At 43.0% G+C, this 16,141-nt stretch overlaps 2 long non-coding RNA genes across 4 annotated transcripts in view; one reads left to right on the top strand and one right to left on the bottom strand.

The window, feature by feature from the left end:
* LOC138752803 (uncharacterized) overlaps positions 1–16,141 on the bottom strand; it is a 125,838-nt gene that overhangs the window by 94,320 nt on the left and 15,377 nt on the right. The gene's annotated exons all lie outside the window — the stretch shown is intronic.
* The window catches only part of LOC138752804 (uncharacterized), a 62,341-nt gene that overhangs the window by 1,714 nt on the left and 44,486 nt on the right, over positions 1–16,141 (top strand). Inside the window, exons 2-3 of one of the 2 annotated variants that reach the window (XR_011350953.1) lie at positions 7,382–7,450; positions 14,370–14,659. This is a non-coding gene — a long non-coding RNA (uncharacterized lncRNA). Of the gene's footprint in view, positions 1–7,381; positions 7,451–14,369; positions 14,660–16,141 lie in introns of those variants that run through there. The other variant, XR_011350955.1, reaches the window with a different exon arrangement.

Raw genomic sequence — 16,141 nt, forward strand, 5'->3', positions numbered from 1 at the left:
TCATCTGCAAAGAGTAATTCACAGACAAGTTGCTCTTGTGTCTTGGTGTGAGCTTGCAGGCGCCTCAGATTGAAGAGACTGCCATCCGTGCGGTATCGGATGTAAACAGCGTCTTCATTGTTGAGGTCTTTCATGGCTTGTTTCAGCATCATGCTGAAGGAGATTGAAAAGAGGGTTGGTGCGAGAATGCAGCCTTGCTTCACGCCATTGTTAATGGAGAAAGGTTCAGATAGCTCATTGCTGTATCTGACCCGACCTTGTTGGTTTTCGTGCAGTTGGATAACCATGTTGAGGAATTTTGGGGGACGTCCGAGGCGCTCTAGTATTTGTCAAAGCCCTTTCCTACTCACGGTGTCAAAGGCTTTGGTGAGGTCAACAAAGGTGATGTAGAGTCCTTTGTTTTGTTCTCTGCACTTTTCTTGGAGCTGTCTGAGGGCAAAGACCATGTCTCTGTTTGCGCAAAAGCCACACTGTGATTCTGGGAGGACATTTTCGGCGACACTAGGTATTATTCTATTTAGGAGAATCCTAGCGAAGATTTTGCTTGCAGTGGAGAGCAGCGTGATTCCCCTGTAGTTTGAGCAGTCTGATTTCTCGCCTTTGTTTTTGTACAGGGTGATGATTATGGCATCACGAAGGTCCTGAGGCAGCTTTCCTTGGTCCCAGCAGAGCTTGAAAAACTCATGCAGTTTAGCATGCAATGTTTTGCCGCCAGCCTTCCAGTCCTCTGGGGGGATTCCATCCATACCCGCTGCTTTGCCACTTTTCAGTTGTTCAATTGCCTTATATGTCTCTTCCCAGGTGAGGACTTCATCCAGCTCTAGCCTTAAGGGCTGTTGAGCGAGCTGGAGCAGGGCGGATTCTTGGACTGAGTGGTTGGCACTGAAAAGAGATTGGAAGTGTTCTGACCATCAGTTGAGGATGGAGATCTTGTCGCTGAGGAGGACTTTGGACTTGGGTGAGGGGCCGTACACAGCCTTTAGAGCCTCATAAAAACCCCAATGTCCGCACTGAGCTGGGTTCGTTTGGCGAGGCTAGTTCACCACTCATTTTGGATCTCCAGGAGTTTGCGCTGAAGATGGCTGCATGCGTGACGGAAGGCTCATTTCTTCTCTGGCCAGGACGGCTTTGCAAGGTGAGCCTGGTGGGCAGCTCGCTTCTTTGCCAGCAGCTCCTGGATTTCCTGGTTGTTTTCGTCGAACCAGTCCTTGTTTTTCCTGGAGGAGAAGCCCAGTACCTCTTCAGTGGATTTCAGTATGGCAGTCTTCAGCTGATCCCAGAGGGATCCTACACTACAATCTGTACATATACACATTGGTGATAGAATCTGTACTATCACAGGATATAGATAGGGTAAATGCAAGTAGTCTTTTTCCACTGAGGTTAGGTGAGAAAAGAACAGGAGGACATAAAGTAAGGGTGCAAAGTGAAATGCTTAAAGTGAGCATTCAACAGACCTCTTCACTCAGGCAATGGCGAGAGTGTGAAACATGCTGCAGGCTGAAGTAGTTAATGTAGGTTGGATTTTGACATTTAAGAGAAGATTGTGTAGGTACATGGATGGGAAGAGTATGGAGGGCAATGGTCATGGTGAAGGTCAGTGGGATGGGGCCGAAAAATAGCTTGTCAACTAGATGGGCTTATTGAACTGTTTCTGTGTTCAATGCTTCTGTGGATCTCCTGATGGATATGGAGCAAGCTACTGTCTTCACATTAAGCTTACTTATATGGATAATGGTATTGGCAAAAGGTGGTTTTATGGATAATCAGGCAATTAATTGCTTGATCACCTAACAGGTTCATTTGCACTCTGATATCATTGCCCACTTTGTGAGAATTATGAAGCATCTTAAACTTTTTGAAGGAGCCACTCTACATATGTACAAACTGAATAGAAACCCATTGATGAGTGCAGTGAACAGAAAACAATGGACATTCAAAGGCATGTTTTCCTAAAAATGTAAACATAATTGATCAAAGTAATAAAAATAAGATTTGGTGTACTTATTAGCAAACAAATAGAACTTCAGCAGATAGAGCTGCTACCAGAGGATGAGCACCATTTTACAAGTTACCATAAATATTCGTGTCTAATGTGTTCCATGTATAATGTGACCACCCCCATTTTTGAGGGAGAAAAGGGGGAAAAATTTTACCCAAGTGTATAATGTGACCCCCCCCCCTCACCCGCCTGAGTCGTGTTGGTGTTTCTCCGCTCACCCGCTGTAATAGTACAGATTCTATCACCAATGTGTATATGTACAGATTGTAGAGTAGGATAACTGTGATTGGCTGAGAGAGTGTAGCCACACCTACTGGCAGGTCTTAAAGGATTGCTCCTAGCCAGACCAGGTCATTCTGGACTGGTCAACCAACTTGCGATATGCTCCAGTCTTTTAGTTAATAAAAGCCTTGGTTTGGATCAACAAGTCTTTGGTTCTTTCGACGCACTCTACACCCGCTTGCCTGCCTGCCTGACCTCCTGAGTCACACTCACGTCTCTCCGCTTGCCTGCCCGCCTGACCTCCTGAGTCACACTCACGTCTCTCCGCTTGCCTGCCCGCCTGACCTCCTGAGTCGCGCTCGCGTCTCTCCGCCCACCCGCCTGACCTCCTGAGTCGCGCTGCTGACGACCGCTCGACTGCCCGCCTGCAGAAAAAATAAAATAAAATTTTACTCTCATGTATAATGTGACCCCAACCCCCCCCCTATTTTTGAGGGGAAAAGGTGGGAATTTTTTTTGCATTATATGCGAATATTTATGGTACTGGGTTTTCCTTTTCGTTCGACTCAAAGTGAATCCGAGCGAAACGTAAAAAAGAAAACAATCATCATGTGCCAAGATTTGATTTATTGGGACTGTCCACACAGGGGGAAAGAGAGAGCAAGAAGACCCATAAGAAAGGGATTTCTTTTGTTTAAAATCTAGTGTATGAATTGGAAAACTGACTATTTTATTTTAATTGCAAGTTCAATGAAAAAGAAAAATTAATTTTAAAATGTCACCATGACAATAATGAGATAAATGAGGTGCAATCTATACACCAAAGAGTTTTATTCAAGTGTGAAATGCATTGCCACAGGAATTGATTAAGGCAAGGATTACTGTGCATTGTTGACTCTTTTTTGATCCAAAGGGTATCCACTGATAAGGCAGACAAAAGAATTCAACTAAAGTCTAACACACCTTTATCACTGTTGGTACTTCAGTCTTTTAAAGCAAAATGTCATTCAAATAATCCTTCAACTCTCTTACTTAATTTACCAATCCAAATTACTCAATCACAAGACTAACCTGTGCTCCTCCTCCTCCCCCCTTTGCTGTTTGGGGGTCTTCCCATTTCTTGCGATTCCTACTGAAGGGTTGGACTGAAACATTAATTTCCTTTTGCATTCGATGAATGCCAACTGACCTGCTGAGTTTCTCCAGCATTTTGTTTGTTGCTCCAGTTTTCCACTCTCTCTTGTCCACCAACAGCTTAAATTTAGCTTAGACCTTGCAAGAAGGAATAGCCAGGCTCAGTCTGATGAGTGTTAGTCTTCCCTGAATCTATGGCCAGTTGCTTGTTCCATCTAACCCATCCCACTCACATTTCTTTGGAGTCCCTCCTTTCAGTCACAGTTTTGTTATTTCACTACAAGATCATTTGAACTGCTCAGGTCCAGAGAAAGCTACTGCAGAGTATAAGCAGGGGATTCCATTAACTCTTTGGACTCTAGACATTTTTAACCTTTCATAATATATATTCCATACTGGGTCCATGAGTAACGGGGACACGGAGTATATGTGCTTGCTGGCCTTTAGTGTACACAAATGTAAGCCCTGTCCACATACTGCTGCTCGACCATTGGATTCAGGCGACATTTGTTCTAGAGTATTTTCACTAAAAACTGAACAGGTTTCCCTTAATTCAGAAATTTAGATTTGTTGGAGGTTAACAATGGGAAGGGCAGAGAAAAGTGTTAGAACAATGACTCAACCTTCACCAGGTCTTGTTTTTGTTTTAACATTAATTGATTAGTAGTACGGATTGTGTGCTACACTAGAGCAAATATAAGATGGAAGTGAATTTCTGTGGCCATTAAATTTGAGAAGAATGTTTTGCTTTCCCTTCTAGTTAATGGGATGAAAGGCTTTCGTGATGTAGACGCAGGCTGCGTAGAATTTCTGGTGTTGTTTCTAACAGTTTCCTTGGAGTTTTTATCTACAGTGAAATTATAGAAGCCAGTATGGAAAGAGGACTCTTGGCCATTGAGTTGCAATGACCATCAAACATCCAATTACATGAAGGCAAACTTAATCTATCACATTCGCATCAATTAAGCCTTACCCCCCCTCCAGCCTCAAATTTCACCATTCGCTTTAAAAATGGTTCCAAATATACTCTTGAAATGCTCTGTTTAGTATTTAATTTGCTTTGTTTCTCCCCGTCTAAAATCCTCCTGCAACCTTAATACATACTTTGCATGCTGTACACATCACTGTTACTGGGAGGCTGTAGACCACCTGCACAGAAACATCCAAGGCCTCAACTACTTGATCATTTTTATTGAAGTCTTTCTGTTTCCATGATCTGGCCTACACTTGACTCATGACCTAGAGCAACGTGGTTTGCTCTTAATTTCTCTCTGAAGTGGCCAAGCAAACCATTCAGTTGTAATAAACTGCTGGAAGGCCACTAAGAAACGAAACCAGACAGGCAATCCAGAATTCACCAAAACACAAGAAAATTTCAATGCAAAAGCTGCTCAGTCGACCCAGTAAAGCCCTCCATACTTGTGCATGGGTATATCCTATTGCACTACAGGACAGAGCTAACAGAGGCAATGTCATGGTGCAACTGGCACTGCATCTCTGCAACTGCATCTTTGACTTTCTAATCTGAAGTCAGTACGAATTGGAAACAATGTCTCCCCCTCACTAATTATCAACACCCCAAGCGTGCTTAGCCCACTGTTCTATTCATTATACACCCATGATGGTGTGGCCAGGCACAATTTCAATGCTATCTACAAGTTTGTCGATGAGACCACATTTGTCAGCAGACTCACCAATGGCCATGAGGAAGCATACAGGAGGGAGATAGATCAGCTCGTTGAATGGCGTAACAACAACCTTGTGCTCAACATCAGCAAAACCAAGGAGATGATTACGGACTTCAGGAGGAAGTCAGGGGAACATGACCCAGTCGTCATCGAGGGCTCAGTAGTGGAGAGAGTCAAGAACTTCAAATTTCTGTGTGCCAACATCTCAGAGTATCTGTCCTGGAGCCTCCATGTTGATACAACCATGAAGAAGGATCACCAGCGGCTATACTTTATGGGGTGTTTGAGTTGATTCGATATGTCACCGAAGCCTCTCAAAAACTTCTACATGTGTAACATGAAGTGCATTCTGGCTGATTGCATCATTATTTGGTATGGAGGCACCAAATTTTAGGGTTGTTAACTTGGCCTGTGACATCACAGGCACAAGACTTCACTCCATTAAGGATATCTAAATGAGGAGGTGTCTTAAAAAAAAAAGCAGCCTCTATCCTCAAACACCCCCACCACCCAAACAATGCCCTCTTCACTCTGCTACCATCGGAAAAAGGCACAGGAGCCTAAACATGAGCACTCAGTAGCACAAGGACAGTTTCTTCCCCACTGCCATCAGATTCCTGAATAATCAATGAACCAAAGACACTGCCTGACTTACGTGCACTTTTTAAATATATTATTGGAGTAAGATGGTGCATAATATGAATATTTACACTACGATACTGTAACCAAACATGATGTGTTCATGACAATAAATTCTGATTTTAATTCTGAAGGTGATTTGCAATGATGAGGGAATTGCTGCTGGAAATGTTGTGGATCGATACATTGACATGGAAGGAGCTGGGCGGGAACTGCCCTGGGAGTCCCCGGCATTGACTCCAAATCCCTTAAAACATTGTGACATCAGGCTAAATTTGGGTAGAGAAACCTTCTGCTGATTATGACCCTCATGGCTGATGAATGAATGAAAGGCACCTCTTGAATGAAGCACTTAGAGTGGCATGGACATAGAACATGCTCGAGGTCAGGAACTTCAACCTCCACCATCAAGAGTGCCTCAGGAGCACAGGTACTGAATGGGCTGAGCAAGCACCAAGTGACATTGTAGCAAAAATGAGTCTGTGGCAGGTGAAGAGGGAACCAACAAAAGGGAAACATCTTATTGACCTTGTATTCAATAATCTACCTGTTGCAGAAGCATCTGTCCACAACACTATCAGGAAAAGGCAGGATTTCATCTCCAGTCTGTGTGGAAATGAAATCCTGTCTTCACAGTGTGTGGTGGGAGGCTGACAGTATGCTGAATGAGGCAGTCTGAGAACAGATCTAGCAGCTTGGGACTGTGCATTCATGAAGCACTGCAGGCCATTAGCTGGGGCAGAATTGTACTCAGTCACAATTTACCACTTAATGGGCCAGAATATACCCAGCTCTACCATCACCATCAAACCAGGAGATCAGCTCCTGTTTCATTGAAGTGTGTGGGAGTGCCTGCCAGGAACAGCACCAGGCACCTCAAAATGAGCAATCAACCTGGCGAAGCTATAAGATGGGTCTACATGCATGCCAAACCACATTAACACCATGCAATAGACAGAGATAATCAACTCCCCTACCAATAGATCAGATCTAACATCTGCAGTCTTGAATTGTAGTTGAAAATTAAACAACTTAATGGAGGTATCTCCATTCTCAATGTGGAGGCGCCTAGTATCTCAGTGCAAAAGAGTAAGTTGAAGGATTTGCAGGAATCTTCAGCTAGAACTGCCAAATGAGTGATCTATCTCATCTCCTCCATTGGCCCTAATCATAATGAATAACTGTCTTCAGCCAATTCAATTCACTCTACTTGATGTGTAGAAACAGTTGAAGGCATTGGATGCCGCAAAGCCTAAGGGCCCAGTCAACGTTCTAGCAGTAATACTCAAGATGTGCCCTAGATCTCTCCTTTGACCAAGGTGTTCCAATATAGGGACAGCACAGGCATCAACCCAACAATATGAAAAATTTCACAGGCATGTTCTGTGCACCAGAAGAAGGATAAACCCAATTTGGCTGACTATCCATCAACACCCCCACCCCCAACCCCATCATGAATCTATGCTTAATTATCACCAAGTGACAGTAGGGATAATTGATGATGTTATCAAGAGGCCATTTCTTTGTAACATCCTGCTCACAGAATCTCAGTTTGGGTATGAGAGGAAAATGCAATCAATAGGAATTGAGAGGATAGCCCTCCATTGGTTGGAAGCCTACCTGGGTGGTGGAACACTGTATTGCAGACATTGTACTGGTTGGCCCATCCCTGATACTGTAACTTGTTTCCTTCCAGAATTCCTAATAAAACCAGTATTGCCCAGAACTGCCTTGGAATCGAGTCAACAGCATGTAAGATATGACTGTAAGTTTATAGTGATTAAAGCCTATTAATCTTGACTTCTGGTCAGGGAGAGGTTAAACATGTTAGGACTCTATTGCCTGGAGTGTAGAAGAATGAGGGGAAATTTGACAGAAGTATAAAAAATTATGAGGTGTATAGATAGAGTAAATTGAAGTAGGTACTTTCCATTGTGATTACGTATGATGCAAACTAGATGAAAATGGTTGACAGTGAAAGGGAAAAAGTTTAGGGAGAACATTATTGGGAGCTTCTTCACACAGAGTATGGTGAGAGCATGGAATGAAATGGTGACTGTGGGCTTAATTTTCCCATTTAAGGAGAATTTGGACAGGTTTATGGTTGGGAAGGGGTATGGAGGGCTAAGGACTGGGTGCAGGTCAGCAGGACTAGACAGAATAATAGATCAGCACAGACTAGAAGGGCCTGTTTTCTCTGTTGTAATGTTTTGTGGTTCAGTTAACAACACACAAGAAGCTTAAGACTATACCAGGACACAACAGTCAGCTCGATAAGCAACTCATGCACAAGCATCTGCTCACACTACCATTGACACACAGTGGCAACCATATATATCATCTACAGATTGAACCGCAGCAACTCTGCATGGCTCCTTAAATAGAATCTTCCAAATATGTCTGAAACCAGCTAGAAGGATAAAGGTAGCAAAAAGCCATGTGAAAATCACATGGAAGCGGCCCTCCAACCCAGACATCATATATCACCATGACTTCATGTCACTCTTGAAAATACTCGAACTCAGCATTGAAAGAATATCCCCACCTCAAGGACTGCGCAGACCGCAAAGGTAGCTCACCACCACCTTTTCAAGGGCTATTAGGGATGGGCAAATAAATACTGGCTCAGCCGGCAAACCCCTCAATCCTTGAACAAATAAAAACACTGTTGTCCCATATTAATCATGTGCCTTAATGATACTGTAATGCTGCTCGATCATCAACCTCATTCTTTGATCTCATAAACATCTGATTTTTAAACATCACTGTAATCATGGAGCTACAGCTGACAAGATCGCAAGTATGAGGATATCTCTTTATTCCCCTAAAATTAAGCTGTTTATTGCTGAGCTGTATACGTCATCTGATGCGTGCCTTCATGCATATTTCAGTGGAATCAACCAGTTTTCAGAATAAATGATAAGAGTGATACGCAAAAGTCTGCAGACACTAATGCTGGAGGTACTCAGCCGTTATCACAGCACAGATGTTTCACCCAAAACATCAGTAATATATCTTTTCCTCCTATGGATGCTGCGAGACCAGCTGAGCTCCTCCAGCAGTTCTGTGCGTTTTTACGTTAAATCAGGAGGCCAACATTGCTTAGATGAAAATTCAAGGTATGAGTAAGAACAGAGAGAGGCATTTGTTCTGAAAGGCTGGGGATAAAAAGAAAGATTGGGATGGGGAAGAGAACAGACAAGCAGATACGATGAGGAAAGGAGAGAGGAAAGATGAGATTGATTTTGCTTCTGTGAAAGGAGACAGAGGGAAAAGGAAGAGAGAATGAGGGGAGAGATAGATAGAGCTAGAAGAATGGACACATGGGGAGTGATGGGGGTGTCTAACAGAAATTGGAGGTCGATGTTAATGTCATCCATTTGGAGGGTGCTCAGATGGAATATGAGGTACTGTTCCTCCAATTTGCCAGTGATCTCAGTCTGGCAGTGTATGAGACCATGGACACACAGGGCTGCAAGGGAAAGGAGCAGAGAATTGAAATGAGTGGCAACTAGGATATCCATGCTACTGCAGTAGACAGAACTGAGATGTTCAAAGATGTGATTTCACTGTCTATGTACAGTCTCTCCAATGTAGAGGAGACAACAACAGGAGCATTGGATGCAGTAGATGATCCCTGCACAAGCAAAGTGTTGTTTCACTTGTATTGACTGTTGTGTCCCTGAATGGTGATGAGGAACGAGGTTTGGGAGCATGAAGCATCTGCTGCAGTCACAGGGGTAGGTGCACAGGGGGCAATTGGTGGGAAGGAATGAATAGACGAGAATCATGGAGAGAGCAAGCACTGTGGAATGTGGAGAGGGAATACATGTCTCATGGTGGGATTATGTCAAAATATGGCAGAAATGGCAGAAGATGATATGTTGGATGCGGAGGCTGGTGGAATGGTAGGTGAGGACAAGGGGAATCCTGTCCTTGTTGTGCATTGGGATGAAGGGCGCCAGGGCAGATGTACAGGTAATGGAGGATATGCGGGTGAGGACAAGGTTGATGGAGGTAGAGGGAAAGCCATGATGTTTTAAGAAAGAGGACATTTCTAATGATTTGGCATAGAAGACCTCGTCCAGGAAGCAGATGCGACAAAGATGGAGAAATTAAGTGAAAGAAATGGAATCCTTAAAGGCGACTAGTTGTGAAGAGGCTAATTGAGGTAGCTGTGGGAGTTGGAGGGTTTGTAAAAGATGTCTGACAAGAGTTTATCTCCCAAAATAGAGACAGAGTTAAAAAGGAGTGTGTTGCTAGAGGCAAGTGAATTTGAGGTCAGGGTGAAAGTTGGCCACAAAGTGAATAAAGTCGACAAGCTCCTTATGGGTGCATGAGGCAGCACCAAAATGATGTAGCAGAGGAAGAGGTGCCTTACATATGTATGCCTGTAGCATAGATTACCCCACTCCACCTTCTGTAGGGACCAGCAATCACCCCCTTGGCTTCTACCCCTTTGACCACAGGAAATGCTGCACTTGTGCCCACACCTCTTCCCTCACCACCATTCAATGACCCAAACAGTCCTTTCAAGTGAAATAATACTTCACTTGTGAATCTGCAGGGGTCATCTGCATCTAATGCTGCCATTTTGGTCTCCTCTACATCAGAGAGACTGAGCACAGACTGGGAACTCACTTAGTTGAGCTGCAACAGCGTGGACCTCCCAGTGGCCACCCATTTTAATTCCCCACTCCATTCCCTGGCTGACATGTGTGTCCATGGTCTCATGCACTGCCAGGCTGAGACCTCCCACAAATTGGAGGAATATTCCATCTGGGCACCGTCCAACCGGATGGCATTAATATCAAATTCTCTGGTCTTCGTTCAACCCCTCCCATCTTTCCCCATGTCTCATTATTTCCTCTGGCTCTGTCTGTCTGTCTCTCTTCCCTTTTCCCAATTCTCACCCTTTCTCTCTCCTGTCCAATTAACACCTTTTATCTGTTCATCTGTACTTCCCCCCCTTCCATTCTTTCTTCCCTCCCCCCCCCCCAGTCTTTCAAAATAGACACCTTTCTCTGTTCTTATTCAAACTTTGATGAAAGAGTGAGGCCTGAAACATCGATAATATATCCCTACTTCCTATGGATACTGCGAGACCAGCTAAGTTCCTCCAGCATCCCATGTTTTTATGATGATAAATAATAAATCCTTTAAGGGTCAATGTTCATCCAGGGTATATATTGATGGAGCTAACATTCTCAGTATTGGTATGTTTAAAGAGGATTTTCAATGTCACTGAAGTATTGTTTCATATAATGACGGAAATGTGAAACAATGTATAAATGAGTTTAATATCATGAAGGTATTCTGCTTCCCAGACTAATCTGTTTCTAATTCCCGAACCATCTTGTCTACAGGAGACAGCCATACATTTTTATGTGACCCCTGAACAAGTGTAATACAAGATAATTCTGTAAACCAAAGAGCCTACCTTCCACTTTATTCATCAAAAAAAATTTTGGCAATCCTTCTATTTCAATACAATTTTCTGTTTGAAACTTGATTACATTTACAAAGAAAGCAATTTTACAAGGTGATTAATATGCTTCAGCTTACCTCATACATTCACTGATTATATGCATTTTCATATCAAAGGCTGGAAAAGGTTTAAGCCAAAGGCTTTCAACGTGATTTTTGGTCTTCCAGACATTTAAAATAGGAATAGGATCTCTGCCATTTCCTGAAGGAGACAACTCTCATATCATGTAAAAGGACATACAAGCCCTGGTCAACAAGCTATATATAAGAAGAAAGACGCTTTGTGTTAGTAATGTTCAAGGTCCACCATAAAATGCAAATTTTGAATAAACTTTATGACTGTGTGTTCAAGTTCCCTGGGTGCACAGAATTCCAAATGTTCATCAGCATCTAGGTGAAAAAAAATGTCCTAATTTCAGACCTAAACAGATGAGTATTTATTCGAAAGTTATGCTTCATGGTCTCAAACATTTCAGCTTGGGAAAGAAACCTAACTACCTGTCTAATTCTTTTAGAATATTGAATTTCAATGAGATCTCCTTTTGTACTTCTGAATTTGAGGGACTACAGTCCTCAACTGTACAGTATCCCCTCACATATCTAACCTGAAAACACAAATGAGTCTATGCTGACCAAGCCAGTCCCATTTGGCAACATTCAGCCCTGATCTTTCAAAACCTTCGCTATCCAAATATCTGTCAAAATGCATTTTGAATGTTACAATTGTCCCTGCCTCTGCAGCTCGTTCGAAACACCCAGTATCTGTGTGAAAATGTTGCCCCTCGTGTCCTTTCTAAATCATTCCTCTTTCACTTAAATCAACTTTTAGATTTCCTACCTTGGGAAAAAATACAATGGCTATTTAGAACCACAGGAAGACATCCATTCAGCCCTTTTTGTCCATGCCAAATCATATTTTTTGCTTAGTTCCACTGACTTGCACCCAGTCCATTGGTCTCCATACTACTCCCATCCATGCACCCAACCGAATTCATCTTAAATGTTAAAATTGAGCCCACGTTCATCAATTCAGCTGGCAGCTCATTCCACACCCCACCACTCTCTGTGGGAAGAAGATCCCCTTCATATTCCCCCTAAACTTTTCCCCTGTCACTCTTAATCCATGTTAAGATCTCCCCTATCTCTTTTGGCTCCATACAAAGCCAACCACTCTGAACTTTATGGAGACCAATTTTGTCCATTATTATCTTTTGCTCTTAATACACCAATAGAAACCCTTAGGATTTTCCTTCCCATTGTCTGCCAATGCAACCTCATGTCTTCCTGATTTCTTTCTTGAGTTTTTTCTAACATTTTTTATATTCTTCGAGTACCTTTCATTTTCCCCCATTTCTATTGTGTCTAAAACAATAGAAGCTGCTATTCCTGCAACCAAGTTTCACTAAATGGCCACAATGTCATAATTCCACGTGCCTCTAAGATTGTCTGCCTTTCCTACAGTACTCCATGCATTCAAATAGATGCTCCTGAGATAATTTCCAGCACATACAACCTATTGACTTCTAACAATGCATGCATTTTTCACATAATCTTTTCCACTCCTCTCTCTGCTCGAGCACTCTGGTTCCCCCCTCCCCCCTGCAAATCTAGTTTGAAGCTTCCAGAGCAACACCAGTAAACCTTCCAGCAAGGAGATTAGTTCCCCTCCAGTCCAGATGCAAACCATCCCATTGGAACAAGTTTCCCCTTCCCTGGAAGAGAGCTCAATTATTCAGAAACCTGAAGCCTTCCTTCCTGCACCATGTCTTTAGCCAATGTGTTAAGCTGCATTATCTTCCTATTTCTAACCTCACTAGCTGCTGACATGAGTAGCAATTGTGAGATCATGACCCTGCCATTTAACATTGCACCTCACACCCTTAACTCTCTGTTCAGGACCTCCTCACATCTCCTACCCATGTCATTGGTCGCTATATGGACCATGACATCTGGCTGCTCACCCTCCCTCCAGAGAATGCCATGAACTCGATCTGAGATATCTTGGACCCTGGTATCCCATCTGGGATACTCGATCTCTTCCACAGAACTTCTATCTGTCACATTAGTAATGGAATCCCCTATCACTGCAGCTAACCTCTCCTTCTCCCTTCCTTTCTGAGCCATAGGACCAGGCTCCATGCCTGAGACCTGGTCACTGATAGATTGTTCCTGCCCACTCCAACCCCAACAGTATCCAAAATGGTATACTTGTTATTGAGCGGAATGGCCACAGTGGTGCCTTGCACTGCCTGTCTGTTCTCTTTCTTTCCCCTGACTGTCACCCATCTACCCTCCTCCTGCTTCCTCGGTGTGATAGTGTCCCTGTAACTTCTGTCTATCAGCCCTTCTGCCTCCCAAATGATCCAAAGTTCATCCAATTCCAGCTCCATTTCTTTAACTTGGCTTGGCAGGAGCTGCAGCTTGATGTGCTTCTTGCAGATGAAATCATCAGGGACATAGCTGGCTTCCCTAACAAACCACATTCTGCAAGAATGACATTCCCCTGTTTTGGCTGCCATTCCCATTGTTTATGACCATAGGAAATAAAAATAAGATATCTAAAACCTCGCCTTATCTGAGCCTACCTGCTGAATCCTTTTGGATCCTCGAATAAGATGGCCCTTTCTTACTTCAACTCCAACAATCCCTCTTTTCTCACCAAGGCCTGCTGAGCCAAAGCCTTACCTTACCTCTGCCCCTCAGAATTATATAATTCTGGCCCCTCAGGCCGCTCTGCCTTCCATACCCCATGGAGAAATGTCCCAACCTATCAGGTCTCTCACTATAATTCAAACCATCCAATCCCTTGTGTATCATAATCTAAGAAAAATATCTGTTTATTCCCATTCTTTGCTCTCTCCCCAATATCTAAATTACTGCCCACATTCGTATATTATGAAGATCCATGTGCCTTCTGAAAAATCTGAAATATACCACTTCCATAGGCGCCATGTGATCAATTCAACCTTTCAATCTTCAGTCGATGAGTTAAACATGTTTTTCCTTTGATAAATCCATGTTGACTTGCTTCAACACTATTATTCTTTTTAATGTGTTCTATTATTATGTATTTAATTATAGATTTTAAAGTTATTCCAAATACAAATGTTAGGGTAACAGATATACAGTTTCTATTTTTTTTTCTTTCCCTCCTTTCTTTAATAGCTGAGTTATATTTTCTATCTTGTAATTCGTAGGAGCATTTCCAGAATCTATAGAAACTGGAAGCTGATAACCAGAGCATTCGTTATGTCTCTTAAGCCACCTCAAAGTGGGATGTAGATCATGAGCTGCTTGGGATTGATCAACTTTCAAGCTCACTAATATATTAGACCTTGCCCCTGCAGCACAGTTAATTCCCTCTCTTTGACCAGCTTGGCAGTTAGCAGCATGCTAATACTGCACCAATGACCCGGGTTTGAAATCGCCGCTGGTCTGTAAGGAGTTTAAACCTTCTCCCCATGACTGTGTGGGCTTCCTCTCATCCTTCAACAACTTGGGCAGTACCTGGCCCATGGAGGAGGACTGAAATAAATTACATCTCAGATTCCGTTTTGATGGATTTCACTGGTTTTTTTTTTCATGTGCACAATGTTAAAGGCATTCCCTTTGTGGCACCCTGCTCTTTACAAGTTGAGAGTGTGTCATTAAATCTATAAACTACAAATCAGAAATGTTTAGGTGAAAAACAAGCAGAAGCAGAAAATCAATATAGCGTATCTCAGCTGATTACAGAACATTTGAATTACACCTCTGAGTTTAAAAAGTTAATTTTGTTAACTCTCAGCAGTTTACCAATGCTCTTCATAATACCAGATCAGTTATTTATCATGGATTAGTGTATCTTTAGAAACCAAGGTTACTGTCATTGGCTGACTGCACAACCAGAGATTTAATTTCATGTCATTCTGACCACTGGAAATCAGATTGAGAACTATCAGATCATTACAGTGGGGTGAAATAAATTATTCTCTCTGTTCGTCTCCCTGATATTCATTCTCCAACTCCACCTTTTACATTCCACATGAGGTCAAAAGAAAATAGGAACAGGTGTAAAGAACCTCCAACCCCTTAATCCTGCCACACACACACACACACACACACACAGAGACACACACACAGACCCACACCCACACACACCAACCCACACCCACACACAAACACACACACACACACACACACACACACAGACCCGCACCCACACCCACACACACCAACCCACACCCACACACAAACACACACACACACTCACACACACACACACACACACACACACAGACACAGACACACACACACACACAGACCCCACCCACACACACCAACCCACACCCACACACAAACACACACACACACAGACACACACACACACACACACACAGACCCACACCCACACACACCAACCCACACACACACACACACACACACACACACACACACCGTGATCATGGGTAATCTATCCCTGGCCTCATCTTCCCTTCTGTGTCAGTTCTCTGTAGTAGTCAGTTCCCCAGTCTTTCAAAACTTTAACTCCCTCCTCTTAAAATAACTCCAATGATCTGTCCTTCAGAACCCATGGAGTAGAGAATTCCAGGGATTCACAACCCTCTGTGAGAAAAAGCTTTCAAGAATCTCAGTTTTAATGATGATCTTGTTACTATATGCCCTGTTAAAATTTCTCCCATTAGTGGAATCATCTTGACAATGCACTGTCTGTGTTTCATTAATATTCCTTGTTACTCCTGAGCACCCATTCTCTATTTTCCCTCTTTCCAAGTGGTCATACTAAGTCTCTTATTTCCAACCCTTCCTTCCCGACCTTACTCTTCATTTACATTACCAGTTCTGGACCACCTGTTTCCTGGATAAAGTAATGAGGACGATTTTTGAGAAAGAAGGAGAAATATTTGCCTGAACTATGCTCGATCTGTCCGAGCACCACCACCCACCCCACACCACAACCCTACCCCTT

This window comes from Narcine bancroftii, chromosome 2, assembly GCF_036971445.1.
Source record: "Narcine bancroftii isolate sNarBan1 chromosome 2, sNarBan1.hap1, whole genome shotgun sequence".
Lineage (NCBI taxonomy): Eukaryota > Metazoa > Chordata > Chondrichthyes > Torpediniformes > Narcinidae > Narcine > Narcine bancroftii.